Genomic DNA, 22032 nt, shown 5'->3' with positions numbered 1-22032 from the left:
CGGTGCACCTGTCACTTATACAGGGTACACAGTACATAATATAGACTCCAGCAGAGGAAGAGGCAGCGTCCTCAGATACCGGACCTGTCACTTATACAGGGTACGCAGTACATAATATAGACTCCAGCAGAGGAAGAGGCAGCGTCCACAGATACCGGTGCTCCTGTCACTTATACAGGGTACACAGTACATAATATAGACTCCAGCAGAGGAAGAGGCAGCGTCCTCAGATACCGGTGCACCTGTCACTTATACAGGGTACACAGTACATAATATAGACTCCAGCAGAGGAAGAGGCAGCATACACAGACACCGGACCTGTCACTTATACAGGGTACACAGTACATAATATAGACTCCAGCAGAGGAAGAGGCAGCGTCCACAGACACCGGTGCACCTGTCACTTATACAGGGTACACCGTATATAATATAGACTCCAGCAGAGGAAGAGGCAGCGTCCACAGACACCGGTGCACCTGTCACTTATACAGGGTACACAGTACATAATATAGACTCCAGCAGAGGAAGAGGCAGCGTCCTCAGATACCGGTGCTCCTGTCACTTATACAGGGTACACAGTACATAATATGGACTCCAGCAGAGGAAGAGGCAGCGTCCACAGACACCGGTGCACCTGTCACTTATACAGGGTACACAGTACATAATATAGACTCCAGCAGAGGAAGAGGCAGCGTCCACAGATACCGGTGCACCTGTCACTTATACAGGGTACACAGTACATAATATACACTCCAGCAGAGGAAGAGGCAGCGTCCTCAGATACCGGTGCACCTGTCACTTATACAGGGTACACAGTACATAATATAGACTCCAGCAGAGGAAGAGGCAGCGTCCTCAGATACCGGTGCACCTGTCACTTATACAGGGTACACAGTACATAATATAGACTCCAGCAGAGGAAGAGGCAGCGTCCACAGACACCGGTGCACCTGTCACTTATACAGGGTACACAGTACATAATATAGACTCCAGCAGAGGAAGAGGCAGCGTCCACAGATACCGGCACCTGTCACTTATACAGGGTACACAGTACATAATATAGACTCCAGCAGAGAAAGAGGCAGCGTCCACAGATACCGGTGCTCCTGTCACTTATACAGGGTACACAGTACATAATATAGACTCCAGCAGAGGAAGAGGCAGCGTCCACAGATACCGGTGCTCCTGTCACTTATACAGGGTACACGTATATAATATAGACTCCAGCAGAGGAAGAGGCAGCGTCCTCAGACACCGGTGCACCTGTCACTTATACAGGGTACATAGTACATAATATAGACTCCAGCAGAGGAAGAGGCAGCGTCCACAGATACCGGTGCTCCTGTCACTTATACAGGGTACACAGTACATAATATAGACTCCAGCAGAGGAAGAGGCAGCGTCCACAGATACCGGCACCTGTCACTTATACAGGGTACACAGTACATAATATAGACTCCAGCAGAGAAAGAGGCAGCGTCCACAGATACCGGTGCTCCTGTCACTTATACAGGGTACACAGTACATAATATAGACTCCAGCAGAGGAAGAGGCAGCGTCCACAGATACCGGTGCACCTGTCACTTATACAGGGTACACAGTACATAATATAGACTCCAGCAGAGGAAGAGGCAGCATCCACAGACACCGGTGCACCTGTCACTTATACAGGGTACACAGTACATAATATAGACTCCAGCAGAGGAAGAGGCAGCATCCACAGACACCGGTGCACCTGTCACTTATACAGGGTACACAGTACATAATATAGACTCCAGCAGAGGAAGAGGCAGCGTCCACAGATACCGGTGCTCCTGTCACTTATACAGGGTACACAGTACATAATATAGACTCCAGCAGAGGAAGAGGCAGCATCCACAGACACCGGTGCACCTGTCACTTATACAGGGTACACAGTACATAATATAGACTCCAGCAGAGGAAGAGACAGCGTCCACAGACGCCGGTGCACCTGTCACTTATACAGGGTACACAGTACATAATATAGACTCCAGCAGAGGAAGAGGCAGCGTCCACAGATACCGGTGCTCCTGTCACTTATACAGGGTACACGTATATAATATAGACTCCAGCAGAGGAAGAGGCAGCGTCCTCAGACACCGGTGCACCTGTCACTTATACAGGGTACATAGTACATAATATAGACTCCAGCAGAGGAAGAGGCAGCGTCCACAGACGCCGGCACCTGTCACTTATACAGGGTACACAGTACATAATATATACTCCAGCAGAGGAAGAGGTAGCGTCCACAGATACCGGCACCTGTCACTTATACAGGGTACACAGTACATAATATAGACTCCAGCAGAGGAAGAGGCAGCGTCCACAGACACCGGTGCACCTGTCACTTATACAGGGTACACAGTACATAATATAGACTCCAGCAGAGGAAGAGGCAGCATCCACAGACACCGGTGCTCCTGTCACTTATACAGGGTACACAGTACATAATATAGACTCCAGCAGAGGAAGAGGCAGCGTCCTCAGATACCGGTGCACCTGTCACTTATACAGGGTACACAGTACATAATATAGACTCCAGCAGAGGAAGAGGCAGCGTCCACAGATACAGGTGCTCCTGTCACTTATACAGGGTACACCGTATATAATATAGACTCCAGCAGAGGAAGAGGCAGCGTCCTCAGATACCAGTGCACCTGTCACTTATACAGGGTACACAGTACATAATATAGACTCCAGCAGAGGAAGAGGCAGCGTCCACAGACGCCGGTGCACCTGTCACTTATACAGGGTACACAGTACATAATATAGACTCCAGCAGAGGAAGAGGCAGCGTCCTCAGATACCGGACCTGTCACTTATACAGGGTACGCAGTACATAATATAGACTCCAGCAGAGGAAGAGGCAGCGTCCACAGATACCGGTGCTCCTGTCACTTATACAGGGTACACCGTATATAATATAGACTCCAGCAGAGGAAGAGGCAGCGTCCTCAGATACCGGTGCACCTGTCACTTATACAGGGTACACAGTACATAATATAGACTCCAGCAGAGGAAGAGGCAGCATACACAGACACCGGACCTGTCACTTATACAGGGTACACAGTACATAATATAGACTCCAGCAGAGGAAGAGGCAGCGTCCACAGACACCGGTGCACCTGTCACTTATACAGGGTACACCGTATATAATATAGACTCCAGCAGAGGAAGAGGCAGCGTCCACAGACACCGGTGCACCTGTCACTTATACAGGGTACACAGTACATAATATAGACTCCAGCAGAGGAAGAGGCAGCGTCCTCAGATACCGGTGCTCCTGTCACTTATACAGGGTACACAGTACATAATATGGACTCCAGCAGAGGAAGAGGCAGCGTCCACAGACACCGGTGCACCTGTCACTTATACAGGGTACACAGTACATAATATAGACTCCAGCAGAGGAAGAGGCAGCGTCCACAGATACCGGTGCACCTGTCACTTATACAGGGTACACAGTACATAATATACACTCCAGCAGAGGAAGAGGCAGCGTCCTCAGATACCGGTGCACCTGTCACTTATACAGGGTACACAGTACATAATATAGACTCCAGCAGAGGAAGAGGCAGCGTCCTCAGATACCGGTGCACCTGTCACTTATACAGGGTACACAGTACATAATATAGACTCCAGCAGAGGAAGAGGCAGCGTCCACAGACACCGGTGCACCTGTCACTTATACAGGGTACACAGTACATAATATAGACTCCAGCAGAGGAAGAGGCAGCGTCCACAGATACCGGCACCTGTCACTTATACAGGGTACACAGTACATAATATAGACTCCAGCAGAGGAAGAGGCAGCGTCCACAGATACCGGTGCTCCTGTCACTTATACAGGGTACACAGTACATAATATAGACTCCAGCAGAGGAAGAGGCAGCGTCCACAGATACCGGTGCACCTGTCACTTATACAGGGTACACAGTACATAATATAGACTCCAGCAGAGGAAGAGGCAGCATCCACAGACACCGGTGCACCTGTCACTTATACAGGGTACACAGTACATAATATAGACTCCAGCAGAGGAAGAGGCAGCATCCACAGACACCGGTGCACCTGTCACTTATACAGGGTACACAGTACATAATATAGACTCCAGCAGAGGAAGAGGCAGCGTCCACAGATACCGGTGCTCCTGTCACTTATACAGGGTACACAGTACATAATATAGACTCCAGCAGAGGAAGAGGCAGCATCCACAGACACCGGTGCACCTGTCACTTATACAGGGTACACAGTACATAATATAGACTCCAGCAGAGGAAGAGACAGCGTCCTCAGACACCGGTGCACCTGTCACTTATACAGGGTACATAGTACATAATATAGACTCCAGCAGAGGAAGAGGCAGCGTCCACAGACGCCGGCACCTGTCACTTATACAGGGTACACAGTACATAATATATACTCCAGCAGAGGAAGAGGCAGCGTCCACAGACACCGGTGCACCTGTCACTTATACAGGGTACACAGTACATAATATAGACTCCAGCAGAGGAAGAGGCAGCATCCACAGACACCGGTGCTCCTGTCACTTATACAGGGTACACAGTACATAATATAGACTCCAGCAGAGGAAGAGGTAGCGTCCACAGATACCGGTGCACCTGTCACTTATACAGGGTACACAGTACATAATATAGACTCCAGCAGAGGAAGAGGCAGCGTCCTCAGATACCGGTGCACCTGTCACTTATACAGGGTACACAGTACATAATATAGACTCCAGCAGAGGAAGAGGCAGCGTCCACAGATACAGGTGCTCCTGTCACTTATACAGGGTACACCGTATATAATATAGACTCCAGCAGAGGAAGAGGCAGCGTCCTCAGATACCAGTGCACCTGTCACTTATACAGGGTACACAGTACATAATATAGACTCCAGCAGAGGAAGAGGCAGCGTCCACAGACGCCGGTGCACCTGTCACTTATACAGGGTACACAGTACATAATATAGACTCCAGCAGAGGAAGAGGCAGCGTCCTCAGATACCGGACCTGTCACTTATACAGGGTACACAGTACATAATATAGACTCCAGCAGAGGAAGAGGCAGCGTCCACAGATACCGGTGCTCCTGTCACTTATACAGGGTACACCGTATATAATATAGACTCCAGCAGAGGAAGAGGCAGCGTCCTCAGATACCGGTGCACCTGTCACTTATACAGGGTACACAGTACATAATATAGACTCCAGCAGAGGAAGAGGCAGCATACACAGACACCGGACCTGTCACTTATACAGGGTACACAGTACATAATATAGACTCCAGCAGAGGAAGAGGCAGCGTCCACAGACACCGGTGCACCTGTCACTTATACAGGGTACACCGTATATAATATAGACTCCAGCAGAGGAAGAGGCAGCGTCCACAGACACCGGTGCACCTGTCACTTATACAGGGTACACAGTACATAATATAGACTCCAGCAGAGGAAGAGGCAGCGTCCTCAGATACCGGTGCTCCTGTCACTTATACAGGGTACACAGTACATAATATAGACTCCAGCAGAGGAAGAGGCAGCGTCCACAGACACCGGTGCACCTGTCACTTATACAGGGTACACAGTACATAATATAGACTCCAGCAGAGGAAGAGGCAGCGTCCACAGATACCGGTGCACCTGTCACTTATACAGGGTACACAGTACATAATATACACTCCAGCAGAGGAAGAGGCAGCGTCCTCAGATACCGGTGCACCTGTCACTTATACAGGGTACACAGTACATAATATAGACTCCAGCAGAGGAAGAGGCAGCGTCCTCAGATACCGGTGCACCTGTCACTTATACAGGGTACACAGTACATAATATAGACTCCAGCAGAGGAAGAGGCAGCGTCCACAGACACCGGTGCACCTGTCACTTATACAGGGTACACAGTACATAATATAGACTCCAGCAGAGGAAGAGGCAGCGTCCACAGATACCGGTGCACCTGTCACTTATACAGGGTACACAGTACATAATATACACTCCAGCAGAGGAAGAGGCAGCGTCCTCAGATACCGATGCACCTGTCACTTATACAGGGTACACAGTACATAATATAGACTCCAGCAGAGGAAGAGGCAGCGTCCTCAGATACCGGTGCACCTGTCACTTATACAGGGTACACAGTACATAATATAGACTCCAGCAGAGGAAGAGGCAGCGTCCACAGATACCGGTGCACCTGTCACTTATACAGGGTACACAGTACATAATATAGACTCCAGCAGAGGAAGAGGCAGCGTCCTCAGATACCGGTGCACCTGTCACTTATACAGGGTACACAGTACATAATATAGACTCCAGCAGAGGAAGAGGCAGCGTCCACAGATACCGGTGCTCCTGTCACTTATACAGGGTACACGTATATAATATAGACTCCAGCAGAGGAAGAGGCAGCGTCCTCAGACACCGGTGCACCTGTCACTTATACAGGGTACATAGTACATAATATAGACTCCAGCAGAGGAAGAGGCAGCGTCCACAGACGCCGGCACCTGTCACTTATACAGGGTACACAGTACATAATATAGACTCTAGCAGAGGAAGAGGCAGCGTCCACAGATACCGGTGCACCTGTCACTTATACAGGGTACACAGTACATAATATACACTCCAGCAGAGGAAGAGGCAGCGTCCTCAGATACCGGTGCACCTGTCACTTATACAGGGTACACAGTACATAATATAGACTCCAGCAGAGGAAGAGGCAGCGTCCTCAGATACCGGTGCACCTGTCACTTATACAGGGTACACAGTACATAATATAGACTCCAGCAGAGGAAGAGGCAGCGTCCACAGACACCGGTGCACCTGTCACTTATACAGGGTACACAGTACATAATATAGACTCCAGCAGAGGAAGAGGCAGCGTCCACAGATACCGGTGCACCTGTCACTTATACAGGGTACACAGTACATAATATACACTCCAGCAGAGGAAGAGGCAGCGTCCTCAGATACCGATGCACCTGTCACTTATACAGGGTACACAGTACATAATATAGACTCCAGCAGAGGAAGAGGCAGCGTCCACAGATACCAGTGCACCTGTCACTTATACAGGGTACACAGTACATAATATACACTCCAGCAGAGGAAGAGGTAGCGTCCACAGATACCGGTGCACCTGTCACTTATACAGGGTACACAGTACATAATATAGACTCCAGCAGAGGAAGAGGCAGCGTCCACAGATACCGGTGCACCTGTCACTTATACAGGGTACACAGTACATAATATACACTCCAGCAGAGGAAGAGGCAGCGTCCTCAGATACCGGTGCACCTGTCACTTATACAGGGTACACAGTACATAATATAGACTCCAGCAGAGGAAGAGGCAGCGTCCACAGATACCGGTGCACCTGTCACTTATACAGGGTACACAGTACATAATATAGACTCCAGCAGAGGAAGAGGCAGCGTCCTCAGATACCGGTGCACCTGTCACTTATACAGGGTACACAGTACATAATATAGACTCCAGCAGAGGAAGAGGCAGCGTCCACAGATACCGGTGCTCCTGTCACTTCTACAGGGTACACAGTACATAATATAGACTCCAGCAGAGGAAGAGGCAGCGTCCACAGACACCGGTGCACCTGTCACTTATACAGGGTACACAGTACATAATATAGACTCCAGCAGAGGAAGAGGCAGCGTCCTCAGATACCGGTGCACCTGTCACTTATACAGGGTACACAGTACATAATATAGACTCCAGCAGAGGAAGAGGCAGCGTCCTCAGATACCGGTGCACCTGTCACTTATACAGGGTACACAGTACATAATATAGACTCCAGCAGAGGAAGAGGCAGCGTCCTCAGATACCGGTGCACCTGTCACTTATACAGGGTACACAGTACATAATATAGACTCCAGCAGAAGAAGAGGCAGCGTCCACAGATACCGGTGCACCTGTCACTTATACAGGGTACACAGTACATAATATAGACTCCAGCAGAGGAAGAGGCAGCGTCCACAGATACCGGCACCTGTCACTTCTACAGTTTCCGATTGGCTTAGAGGCTGATAAGGCTTTTCATCCTTTGATAACATGGAGCATTTGTTGGTGATGGCGAAGCTTTAACAACTAGTGGTCATCGTGTGGCTTTAGTTGTAGATGTTTTGTGGAGGCTCTTACAGTTTCCTTACATGCAGATATCAATGATATTGTGAAGGTTTGTTCTGCGCTGGAACGTTATTATTCAGTATATATAAAACGACAGATCACACTGAAAATCAACAAGTTTTGCTGTTTAATAAGCTTTACATTTTGCATCCGCCTTTCAATGATCTCCTGTCTCTCATCGTTGTAGAATAATAATAAATAAACAAGAATAATGTAGCAGCTGAAACCAGTGACAGAACTACTGTTTGTGCAGCAGGTGGGGTGCACCGGGGCCCATGGAGATAATGGGGCCCATTGCACGGGGAACTAGCTGTGGGCCCCTCCTCATTCAGTCTTCGTGACGCTGTGTGGCGGCAGCGATACATCTCTGTGCCTGCACTGTCTGAGTGGATCTGACCCATACACATAATTACATTCCCCCAGCATTCGATGTCCTGTTAGCAGAGATTGGCATGAGTGGAGAATGCAATTAGCTCCTAAGGAAATGAAAATATTTTATATTTTTCAACATGTATTATTATTTGGCTGTTATTTTAAAAGCTTATTGTTGTTTAAAGGATAAAAATCTAAACATTTCTCTGTGACGATTAGTTATTATTTTGCTATATTAAATTACTTATATTTCCATTTTGAATCCCCTCCTGAAAACCGGCACTGCCCCTAAGATGGAGGCAGACTGGCCTGGACAGATGGGAACTTCTTTACCTGTGGCCCAATCAATAGAGGTCCCCAAACTGGATATTTAGGGCCCTCATCTGCCCTTTCCAAGCACTCATGTGGTAATTAAATCCAGTGATGCTGCAAACAAAGCAAATACTTCCAGAACTGCCCCTCTCTGCTGTCTGGGACCACAGTAATGACAGAAGTCCCGTCCCGTCCCCCACGATCCTAAGGTATAATATATGTGCATTAAGCAGGATCTGTTCAGAGCTTCAGCCCTTCAGTCTTATAACAGTATATATCCATATACTGAGTTGTGTTTGGTAGCTGTAGGCTGTCTGCAATGATGGAGCATTATACCCCATACTGCTGTCAGCAGCCCAGATACACTCACAAGCTGAGGGATACACATTAGTGTTACAGACATACAGGACATGACACAAGCTTAGGAGCAAATACAGCCAAAGGTTGTATGAACAAACCAGACTGCAATGCAAGAGGGGCAAATACAGTATTATTTCTCATAAGATAGCATGGTGACTCAGTGGTTAGCAGTTCTGCCTCACAGCACTGGGGTCATGAGATCGACTCCCGACCATGGCCTTATCTGTGAGGAGTTTGTATGTTCTCCCCGTGTTTGCGTGGGTTTCCTCCGCGTGCTCCAGTTTCCTCCCACACTCCAAAAACATACAGTAGGCTAATTGGCTGCTAACAAGTTGACCCTAGTCTGTGCCTGTCTGTCTGTGTGTGTTAGAGAATTTACACTGTAAGCCCCAATGGGGCAGGGACTGAAGTGAATGAGTTCTCTGTATAGCGCTGCAGAATTAGTGGAGCTATATAAATAAATAATGATGATGAAGATATGGGCTGCTTTATTTGCAGACTAACCTCAATCCTCCGAACTCAGCTCCCAGTAACTGTAGATACAGGACGGGGATCATCTGAAGAACGGTCCTTAAAGGACCTATATGGGATAATTTAGCTGCTTCTACACAATACATGGAGTTGTCACCTCATATCTGCATCAGTCTATATATAATAACCTGACACGGAGTTGTCACCTCATATCTGCACCAGTCTATATATAATAACCTGACACAGAGTTATCACCTCATATCTGCACCAGTCTATATATAATAACCTGACACGGAGTTGTCACCTCATATCTGCACCAGTCTATATATAATAACCTGACATGGGGATATCACCTCATATCTGCACCAGTCTATATATAATAACCTGACATGGAGTTATCACCTCATATCTGCATCAGTCTATATATAATAACCTGACATGGAGTTATCACCTCATATCTGCATCAGTCTATATATAATAACCTGACATGGAGTTATCACCTCATATCTGCATCAGTCTATATATAATAACCTGACATGGAGTTATCACCTCATTGCGGCACCAGTCTAATTTAGTTCTGAAGTGACACAACTTCCGAGGTGCATTTTCCCCATCAAACAGGGATTTTCCTAAAATGAATGAAAGAGAAACATTCTAACTTCTGTTTTTTGAGTTTTCTATTTAGCAAGAATAGAAAATGGACTGTCTGTATTACATGTGTACTGAGGGTGAGGGGACACTGGGACTGTCTGTATTACATGTGTCCTGAGAGTGAGGGGACACTGGGACTGTCTGTATTACATGTGTCCTGAGAGTGAGGGGACTGTCTGTATTACATATGTCCTGAGAGTGAGGGGACTGTCTGTATTACATGTGTCCTGAGGGTGAGGGGACACTGGGACTGTCTGTATTACACGTGTCCTGAGAATGAGGGGACATCAGGACTGTCTGTATTACATGTGTTCTGAGAGTGAGGGGACATCGGGACTGTCTGTATTACATGTGTCCTGAGAGTGAGGGGACTGTCTGTATTACATGTGTCCTGAGAGTGAGGAGACACCGGGACTGTCTGTATTACATGTGTCCTGAGAGTGAGGGGACACCGGGACTCTCTGTATTACATATGTCCTGAAAGTGAGGGGACTGTCTGTATTACATGTGTCCTGAGAGTGAGGAGACACCGGGACTGTCTGTATTACATGTGTCCTGAGAGTGAGGAGACACCGGGACTCTCTGTATTACATATGTCCTGAAAGTGAGGGGACTGTCTGTATTACATGTGTCCTGAGAGTGAGGGGACACCGGGACTGTCTGTATTACATGTGTCCTGAGAGTGAGGGGACACAAGGACTGTCTGTGTTACATGTGTTCCTAAAATCATGAAGTGCAAATATTGCCCCTGTAAATCTGATAATTACCCAGAAAGATGGGTGCATCTGTGTAAAAATAGGAGTGTGACATCACAAACCAGCAGTTGTATAGCGCTTTTGAACATTCATACATGTATGTGTTATGTAGTACAGCATCTGTACTGCACTATGTGACATACAATGTATCCCTATAACAAGCTACTTATGGCATGTAATGCTCTATTGTTCCTGCAATTGTCTGCGTTTATTATTAGATGCAAGAAGTCAAATGACAGGATCCAGCTGCAATTGTATTGTTCATCATGAGCAGTCTTATAACTTACACACTGACATCATATCAGGACCCCCCCCCCCCCCCCCCTATATTCTGTGTAATATAAGTGGTGATATATAACAGTAATAACCACTGTCTGTATCCTGGTCCTGTAGATGATAGGTTGTGACTATTACACACTGTCCTGTCCTAGAATTACAGATTCACATTATGTACAGAATAGTTATATTATTGCTCCATCTGCCCCCTCCTCACACTTACATTACAGGACTCGGTAAGAACTGATATAAAGTAACAGGAGATCCCGGATCTCACACGTGGGTGTTCAGAGCTCCGGAATAAATGTACATATTGTGTAACACAGAACTCACCTCTCTCCGGGGTCCTGAGACGGAGTCAGACAACATTGAGGGTCCTCCCCGCCCGTCACACGGAGACACTTTGTGAAGTTTGCGTTAAACAAACTGACTTTTTCCTGCAAGTGATGTCACATCCTGACTCTGCCTGTATCAGCTTGTGTGTGAGTCACTGCATGGCCCGACACCCAGCTGGAGGCTGCAGCACACTGCATGCTGCTCCCACTGCACGGTGCACTGCATGCTGCTCCCACTGCACGGTGCACTGCATGCTGCTCCCACTGCACGGTGCACTGCATGCTGCTCTCACTCCACGGAGCACTATATTCTGCTCCCACTGCACGGTGCACTGCATGCTGCTCTCACTCCACGGAGCACTATATTCTGCTCCCACTGCAGGGTGCACTGCCTCCTGCTCCCACTGCACGGAGCACTATATCCTGCTCCCACTACACGGAGCACTGTATCTTGCTCCCACTGCACGGCACACCTCATCTTGCTCCCACTGCGTATAGCACTGCATCCTGCTCCCACTGCTCGGAGCACTGCATGCTGCTCCCACTGCAAAAAAAACACTAAATCCTGCTCCCACTGTACGGAGCACTGCATCCTGCTCCCACTACACGGAGCACTGCATCTTGCTCCCACTGCGCGGAGCACTATATCCTGCTCGCACTGCACGGAGCACTACATGCTGCTCCAACTGCACGGGACACTATATCCTGCTCTCACTGCACGGAGCACTGCATCCTGCTCTCACTGCACGGAGCACTGTTTCCTGCTCCTACTGCGCGGCACACCTCATCTTGCTCGCACTGCATATAGCACTGCATCCTGCTCACACTGCACGGAGCACTATATCCTGCTCCCACTGAATGGAGCACTTCATGCTGCTCCCACTGCACGGAGCACTATACCCTGCTCCCACTGCACGGGGCACTATATCCTGCTCGCACTGCACGGAGCACTGCATGCTGCTCCCACTGCACGGAGCACTATATCCTGCTCGCACTGCACTGAGCACTGCATGCTGCTCTCACTGCACGGAGCACTATATCCTGCTCTCACTGCACGGAGCACTATATCCTGCTCCCACTGAACGGAGCACTTCATGCTGCTCCCACTGCACGGAGCACTATATCATGCTCCCACTGCACGGAGCCCTGCATCCTGCTCCCACTACACGGAGCACTATATCCTGCTCCCACTGCACGGAGCACTATATCCTGCTCCCACTGCACAGAGCACTATATCCTGCTCCCACTGCACGGAGCACTATATCCTGCTCCCACTGCATGGAGCCCTGCATCCTGCTCCCTCTGCACGGAGCCCTGCATCCTGCTCCCACTGCACGGAGCACTGCCTCCTGCTCCCACTGCGCGGAGCACTATATCCTGCTCCCACTGCACGGAGCCCTGCATCCTGCTCCCACTACACGGAGCACTGCCTCCTGCTCCCACTGCACGGAGCACTATATCCTGCTCCCACTGCACGGAGCCCTGCATCCTACTCCCACCACACGGAGCACTGTATCCTGCTCCCACTGTACGACACACCTCATCTTGCTCCCACTGCATATAACACTGCATCCTGTTCTCACTGCACAGAGCACTGCATGCTGCTCCCACTGTCCGAAGCACTATATCCTGCTCCCACTGTACGGAGCACTGCATTCTGCTCCCACTACACGGAGCACTGTATCCTGCTCCCACTACACGGGGCACTATATCCTGCTTGCACTGCACGGAGCACTGCATGCTGCTCCCACTGCACGGAGCACTATATCCTGCTCTCACTGCACGGAGCACTATATCCTGCTCCCACTGCACGGAGCACTATATCCTGCTCCCACTGAACGGAGCACTTCATGCTGCTCCCACTGCACGGAGCACTATATCCTGCTCCCACTGCACTGAGCCCTGCATCCTGCTCCCACTACACGGAGCACTGTATCTTGCTTCCACTGCACGGCACACCTCATCTTGCTCCCACTGCGTATAGCACTGCATCCTGCTCCCACTGCTCGGAGCACTGCATGCTGCTCCCACTGCAAAAAAACACTAAATCCTGCTCCCACTGTACGGAGCACTGCATCCTGCTCCCACTACACGGAGCACTGCATCCTGCTCCCACTGCGCGGAGCCCTGCATCCTGCTCCCACTACACGGAGCACTGTATCCTGCTCCCACTGCATGGCACACCTCATCTTGCTCCCACTGCGTATAGCACTGCATGCTGCTTCCACTGCACGGAGCACTGCATCCTGCTCCCACTGCTCGGAGCACTGCATGCTGCTCCCACTGCAAAAAAACACTAAATCCTGCTCCCACTGTACGGAGCACTGCATCCTGCTCCCACTACATGGAGCACTGCATCCTGCTCCCACTGCGCGGAGCCCTGCATCCTGCTCCCACTACACGGAGCACTGTATCTTGCTCCCACTGCAGGGCACACCTCATCTTGCTCCCACTGCGTATAGCACTGCATCCTGCTCCCACTGCATGGAGCACTATATCCTGCTCCCACTGCACTGAGCCCTGCATCCTGCTCCCACTACACGGAGCACTGTATCCTGCTCTCACTGCATGGCACACCTCATCTTGCTCCCACTGCGTATAGCACTGCATGCTGCTTCCACTGCACGGAGCACTGCATCCTGCTCCCACTACACGGAGCACTGTATCCTGCTCACACTGCACGGAGCACTATATCCTGCTCGCACTGCACGGAGCACTGCATGCCGCTCCCACTGCACGGAGCACTATATCCTGCTCCCACTGAACGGAGCACTTCATGCTGCTTCCACTGCATGGAGCACTATATCCTGCTCGCACTGCATGCTGCTCCCACTGCACAGAGCACTATATCCTGCTCCCACTGAACGTAGCACTTCATGCTGCACCCACTGCATGGATCACTATATCCTGCCTCCACTGCACGGAGCACTGCATCCTGCTCACACTATACAGAGAACTGTATCCTGCTCCCGCTGCACGGCACACTGCATCCTACTTCCACTGCGCCGCACACTGCATCCTGCGCCCACTGCACAGAGCACTGCACCCTGCTCTCACTGCATATAGCACTGCATCCTGCTCTCGCTGCACAGCACACTGCATCCTACTCGCAGCACGGAACACTGCATCCTGCTCCAAATGCACAGCGCACTGCATCCTGCTTCCACTGCGCGGAGCACCGCATCCTGCTCCCACTGCACGGAGCACTACATCCTGCTCCCACTGCACAGAGCACCGTATCCTGCACATATCACTGCCTACTGCTCCCACTGTACGGCGCACTGCATCCTGCTCCCACTGTGCATAAGACTGCATACTGCTCCCACTGCATAGAACAGCACCACACACTAGTCTTATATTGCAGTACCTGTTTCGCCAGTCTTATTTTCTATCCTTTGTTTCTGAGTTTGTTGCTTTGTCAGCAGACGGTCACGCCAAAGTCATTATTACATTTTACATATTACAACCAAGTTCAGTTAACCTGTCCTGATGGGGGTTGTGCTGTGTATAATCTGTTTATACATCTATACTACAGCAGGGTTCCTGGAAATGATTTTAAGGTGTTGCAACTATGCAACTCACACGGCCATAAAGAGACGACAGAAAAGCCTGACAACAGGCATCTGATTATCAAATAGGCTGCAGCGAAGTGCATAAAGCTTGTGAGGGGAGTAACATTATTGGGGGTGCAAAATTGTGACCAGGAGAGGTATAAACTGAAATCCATTTTACAATATAAGAGAATAGTTGTTCTTCAAAGTAAACAGAACACATGAATGTAAAATGTAGTAAGAGTCTATTCCAGACACATTCCCATAGTAACGGCTGAAACATTGGGACCGATTTATGTCCAAACACAACTTTCACACAATTTGTATATTGAAAAAGAGCGTGAAACTTGCGTAGTTCCGACTATACACAAATCCAAGTGTATCGCAAGAGACGTTTCTATTTGAATCTGGGTTGCAGTGCGGTCTGCCTAAATGTTACATTACAGAACAGACTGCAGTACACACACAAACGTGCAATGTAAGGGCAGAACACATAAAGAATGTTGTATTGTAAAATAAATAAACAACTCTTCGCAGTATGCCATTAATGATAATATGGATCTTTTTAAAATATATATATTTTTTAGTATTTTTTTAACATAAAAATGCTTTTTTTACATATGGTCCATATGTGATCCATATGTGATCACTATCAGCATTACACCTGCTTTGTAGCAAATGATATGGCTGAAACCTTCTGAGAAACCCTGGACTTCAGTCGGCCATGTTGCTCCCTTACTGTTCTGGCCTATGTTAGTCTGGCCCTTCCGTCGCCCCTTCCACCTCTCAACTTATAGGCAGTTGTAACTGTCATCTGCGTTCAGACAGGAGTTGCGGGCAGTTCGGCTCATTGGCGTAAGGTGGAACATGCTCAGAACTATTTCATGCAAGATATAGTTCCCACGTATGTGGGAACATGAATCAGGCCCATCCTTGGGGGTCTCTTTAGGATACACTAATAGGAGAGGTAAGGATGGCGACAGGTGTAGCACGGTGGCTCAGTGGTTAGCACTTCTGCCTCACAGCGCTGGGGTCATGAGTTCAATTCCCGACCATGGCCTTATCTGTGTGGAGTTTGTATGTTCTCCCCATGTTTGCGTGGGTTTCCTTCGGGTGCTCCGGTTTCCTCCCACACTCCAAAAATATACTAGTAGGTTAATTGGCTGCTATCAAAGACTGACCCTAGTCTCTCTCTGTCTCCCTGTCTGTGTGTGTGTGTCTGTGTGTTAGGAAATTTAGACTGTAAGCTCCAATGGGGCAGGGACTGATGTGAGTGAGATCTCTGTACAGCGCTGCGGAATCAGTGGCGCTATATAAATGGTGATGATGAGGTGTAGACAGCACGCTGCGCCTTCATATCTTTAACCATAGTAGAGGTTCTTCATGCTGTTCAGTTCTGATTTTAATGTCAGCGAAATGTGTGACAAAGATTGCTGTGACCATTTTGAAAAGCTAAGTGGAGCAGAGTTTCAAAAACACAAGAACATTAGTATTGGTGGGAGGGTGTGAATAGAGGATCACTTCTATCTACCACAAACTGGCCTGGCTTAGTAGACATGGGATCGCTTCGGGCATATTAGCCTAGGGTTGCCTGAACTCTAATTAGTGTGCTGCAGTGCCTGCTACCAGAGTTTCTGCTGTTTTGCCAATGGACGTTTCAACCGCGCCTGCAGGAATTAACCTCCTTCCCTGATCATCACCTGCACCTGTTCCACTACCTTATATACCCACCCCAAACATTGCTCCTTGCAGTTCATTAATTGCTGCTTCTGGTCCCTGTCAGTATTTCTGTGAATTGTGCCTGCTGTTCTTCTGATTATCTGACTTTTTTGTCTGTTCCACCATTTTGCACCTTTGTGTATGACCCAGACCCTGGCTTTGTTTGCTTTTGCTCCTGTCTTCTCCCTGGTATTGTTTGTGGATCTTCCAGCTTCTGACCCTGACTTGCCTGACTCTCTTTTTGCCTGATTCTCCCATGGATCATTCAGTGCCTTCAGCCATCCAATGTCTGCAGTCCACTGACTGACATGGAAAACCAGAGTCTCCAGCTTCTCAGCTTTATTTGCCAATCCAGATATACAATATCTGCAGTCCATCAATTATACCTGGACACCAGTATCTCCTGCTCCAGTGGCTAAACCAGGTAATCCAGTTTCCTTGTACCTGCACTCCCTCTGTTATACCTGGATACCAGTATTACCAAGTTTTAAGTTCCTGTTTGATCCAGTTTGCCTTTGTATCGTGACCTGGTCTGCCAAATACATTCTGGTTGCTCACTACCTGCTACCGTGAGCTTCCCTCTCCATCAGACTAGTGCCAGACTATTCTGTATTAACGTCTGCCTGTCTGACTCTGAGTTCTGCAATACATCTCACCAGTATTACCTGTTGTGCCTATGAACCTGTGATACCTGTTAACATTGACTGCATTTTGATATTACCTGTGTTCAAAATAAAGACACTCTGTTTGCAGTAACTACCAATACTTTCCATTGTATTCATACTGGGAGCCGTAACACTGTGGAGACTGAATGCTCAAAACTGGACCAGCTGACAGCAGAGACTCATGCCTATTATATTCCATTATTCTAACAACGTATAAAGAAACTGTGTTGTGCAGTGGGAGTAGTATGTAGTGCGTCGTATTGTCTGTGAGGTGGGTGTAAAGTGGTATTTTATTTAAAGACATTGTAGATCAATAATCTTAATCCTTTTGGTTTCACAACACTGACAAACTAGGCACCGAGAAACACCGAGAACCGCAACATGTGCTTATCCATCTCAATACCAACTACAGACAGCAGGTGGCAGTGTACCGTCAATACTGACAACTGCCTCCTCTTAGTACTTACTGCAATCAGCACTTCTGATAAAGGTTAAGTCGGTTAGGACCACAGCTGGGTACACACTGCCTAATTTCCCACCAACTTTTTATGCCGATCGATGGTCCGATCACTAGGTCTATAGACTGCATACACACTACCCTCGTTTTAGACGATAAATGGAAGAGCAAACATCCCGATAGCGACTTTTACAGCCATGTTGTTGTGAACAATGATTTAAATTTCGTACACAATGAAGCGACATTTCCGGGTCATGTAACGATGTACCAAAGACACTATAGTTAGCACCTAAAAACGCATAAAAAACAGAAAACAACAAGATTCAGCTAAAATTCTCCATACACAAGGTTATTATGCACAAACAGTCTTCACCCACAATTCTCCATTCTGTCGGGCATTATCGCTGATTGGTCCACAGCAAAAACCAATGCCCATGTGTGAGTGTATAAAATTACTGAGGAGCCCGTCTGGCACCGAGGAGCGTGAGAAGATGGCGGATGAGGAACAGGTGTCGGTGGGGGTTGGAGCAATGGAGGCGGAGATGGTGCTAGTAGGCCCAAAAAAATATGAAGAAGTTGTGGTCGGGGATGGAGATGGTAAAGAGGAAGAAGAGAAATACAATTTACAGTTAAAAGAGCAAAGTCAATGAGCCCAAGAGAGGTGGAGATGATGGTAAAAGTACTGGACCACTGGAGACTGGTGCAAATTTGTAGAAACAAAAAAAAGTGAGTATCACATGTAATGTACCAGTGTGAAGGAGTTTATTTAGTTTTAGTATAACATGAAGCAATGCAAAAGTTAGATTTGTAACATAGATTGTTTTTTTCAGAACGAAGAATTAACCGATAAGAGCAGCTTAGATCCCACTAATATTACACCTGTTGTCAAACAAGAAAAAATTGATGTTGAATACGGATATATGAAAGAAGTTATACAAGAAGGTGTTTAAATGAACATGTGTAGGAAACACAAAGCTTTGGGCATGTACCTGTTCCGTTATAATAACCAAAATGGCGCCTGTTTTACAAAACCTATAGAGGTTAAACCCACTATTGTTGTGATTGTACTAGAGGGACCACAACATAAAGTGATCTCCAGCAGTGTGCAAGGTGAGCAAATGGGACTATTTCTGGTGTTAGATAAAGACTTTTGTTAACTTTATTACAGATATAGAATTTTAATGCTAAACGTGTTTTATTTCTTTTTTTCGTAGATACCATCGTCATATCCGATGAAAGTTCTGAGGGGGAAAAAACTGTTGTAAAGCTCAACGATTATTTTAAAGAAATAACAGTGAATATAAGTGACGCCAAGAAAAAAATTAAAAAGCTTGTAAAGAATTTTGTTGAAAAGTTTATGCTGTTTAGAACGGTCTGCCACAAACCACTGGCACCTTTAAAGTGTAATACTATTTCTATAACTTATAATATTCTGCACTAAATATTTTTGAAAATGTTTCTGCAATAAAACTGTTGCATTAACACTTTGTGGTTTATTGTGGGTATGTTACAAATATTAGTTAATAAAGGTTAATATTTGTTTATAAAGTTTATAAGTTTATTCATTAATACAGGTATAAGTTCAGAGAGGGTAAATATGAATAGGTTGCCAATATAGATGTAAAGTGTTGGTATAACACTAAACTTTATTAAACTGTCTGCCCTATGCTAGACGCATTGATGCAATAGACTCCTGCTATTGCTATTCCGTTACAATCATCTAATTAACAAGTCAGTGATGTGCAGACACCGCACCACGTTCCATACACACGCCCCCAACGGAGCCCCAGCGCGAGGAAGTATCGGAGATCATTGTGGATCGATCGCAAATTTATACACACTACACGATGGAGAGGTGATTGGAACGAAAATATACGACCAACTAAGGGAGGCAACAATCGACCATTTGGGAAGACTTTCGACCATCCTGTCACTACACACACTGGCCCCAATTTGGAACGACCGGTCATATGTTGGCTGGTTGAGCCGATTATTGGACGAAAAACCTGTATTGTGTACCCAGCTTAAGAAATCTCACCAGTGCAGCCTCACTCATACCAAGTTTGTATGAGCGAAGTTTGTATTTTAGTTTCTTTCCTAGTGCTTCTAAAGGGGAGGATTCAGTTCTACACGATGTTGGCTGCACTCATTTCCCGGTACTCCAACATTGTGTATTTTTCTGCGCACCTCTGTGGAGTGCGAGGTAATCCATGATGTTGCATCACTGCTAAGTGTCCAGACAACTGTTCCTGAGGCACTCAGGGGCACATCACAGAGAACTGAATCGGCACCTTGAGTGTTGTTTTGTGTTTTCCTGTCCATCAACTTCACCTTTGTCCTTCACAATTCTACCTTCATCCCATAGACTTCAGCGTTGTACCTGAAGACCTGAGAGGACCTGAAGTCCTATCAAGACAAGCTGCTTGGTCAGAAGTAGTTTGTCTGATACCTATATGCTCTTAAACCCAGCAAAGTGGTTCTCTCCTGGAGCAGCTAGCACTGTGAAAACTTTATTTGCATATGAATCTGTTCAAGTATAGGTGGGCAGAGTAACAATTTACACTGCAGGGCTCAGAAGGCGAACTTTACCTGTAAATGAGGATTAAACCCCACATATAGTATCAGTTGACTTTATACAAAGTATAATAGGCAAGAGTGCTATTTGGGAAAAAACACTATATAAATAAAATTGCTATTATTAATAAGGATCAATGACATTTGTCTTAACAGCCTAAATCAGACACTTCACAAAAGAACTGAAACTCAAACTGTTGCAACAGCTACAATGAGTGGAAATAAGTTCCATACCCAGTCCATGTGCAAAGTATGTACTGTACAGAAATAGCAGCTTCCCGAGACTAACTCCATGAGCAATGCTCAGTATGTGCGCACCACTAACTCCATGAGCAATGCTCAGTATGTGCGCACCACTAACTCCATGAGCAATGCTCAGTATGTGCGTACCACTAACTCCATGAGCAATGCTCAGTATGTGCGCACCACTAACTATATTCTGTTCTTGTTACCTGTTCTTCACATCCATTATCAGCATTACCTGCTCTGTCCCCATGTTCCAGTCTGACCTCCAACTCTCTGAGCTCCTTCTGTTCCTCATGCTCATGTACCAGTGACTACTGCAGTATTTACCGCTGTAATATTTCCTGCAATAAAGTCTCCTGTTCACATTCAAGTCTCACCCTGACTCTGACAATTCTCCCAGTATTTGTAACGTATTTTAGATTACATTTACACTCTAAAAACTACATACTGTCATTATTACAGCAATTGATAAAACTCTTTATCATCAACTTAGCCAAATTAATATTCGATTGAAATTCACACATCCTATGTAATACAGGATGAACGTCACCTCCTAAATCATCCTGTGGGTTTTGTGATGACCAAGTCACTAGAAAAACATTATTAGATTATTATTATTTTATGAAAAGACAATTTATAAAGGTATTCACCTTTAAAAATACATCTATCTGAAATAAAAGGTTTAAGTCAGGGGATCACAAAGTATTGCATTATTAGTTTCGTCCCTGTGTGTCTGCCTGGTGTACTAACAAGAGATTACATAATCCTGCAAATAAAATGAGCTAAATTCATAAAGTGAAGTTTTATGTGAAATGGACTTAAAGTTTACAACTTAACGTATTTAGATTGGAATTGAATTCCCAAACACAAACATATTGGTGCATGTTTCTGTTTTTTAAATGGGAATAAAGTTTTTTATGCTATGCAATCATCATAAATGTATTATTTACTATTCTTTAATGTATTCTCTTTGTAATTCGACTTCTCTAATCAACCAATAATACTAATGTTAATAATAATTTTAAAATCACAAAAGTGGCACAAATATATCAGGAAACTGTAAGTATAAAATGATCATTAAATACAGTCAATAATAATAATAAGATGGTTTTTTGTGTGTAG

At 46.7% G+C, this 22032-nt stretch overlaps 1 protein-coding gene across 1 annotated transcript in view; it reads right to left on the bottom strand.

The window, feature by feature from the left end:
* The window catches only part of MOB3C (MOB kinase activator 3C), a 39415-nt gene extending 27572 nt beyond the window's left edge, over positions 1 to 11843 (bottom strand). The window contains exon 1 of the mRNA XM_075181543.1: positions 11697 to 11843. The gene's annotated coding sequence lies outside the window, so the exon portion shown is untranslated. The remainder of the gene's footprint in view (positions 1 to 11696) is intronic.
* Positions 11844 to 22032: the final 10189 nt, after the last annotated feature.

The sequence above is a fragment of the Mixophyes fleayi genome, chromosome 8 (assembly GCF_038048845.1).
Source record: "Mixophyes fleayi isolate aMixFle1 chromosome 8, aMixFle1.hap1, whole genome shotgun sequence".
Lineage (NCBI taxonomy): Eukaryota > Metazoa > Chordata > Amphibia > Anura > Limnodynastidae > Mixophyes > Mixophyes fleayi.
This window is presented reverse-complemented; position numbering and strand designations above follow the sequence as displayed.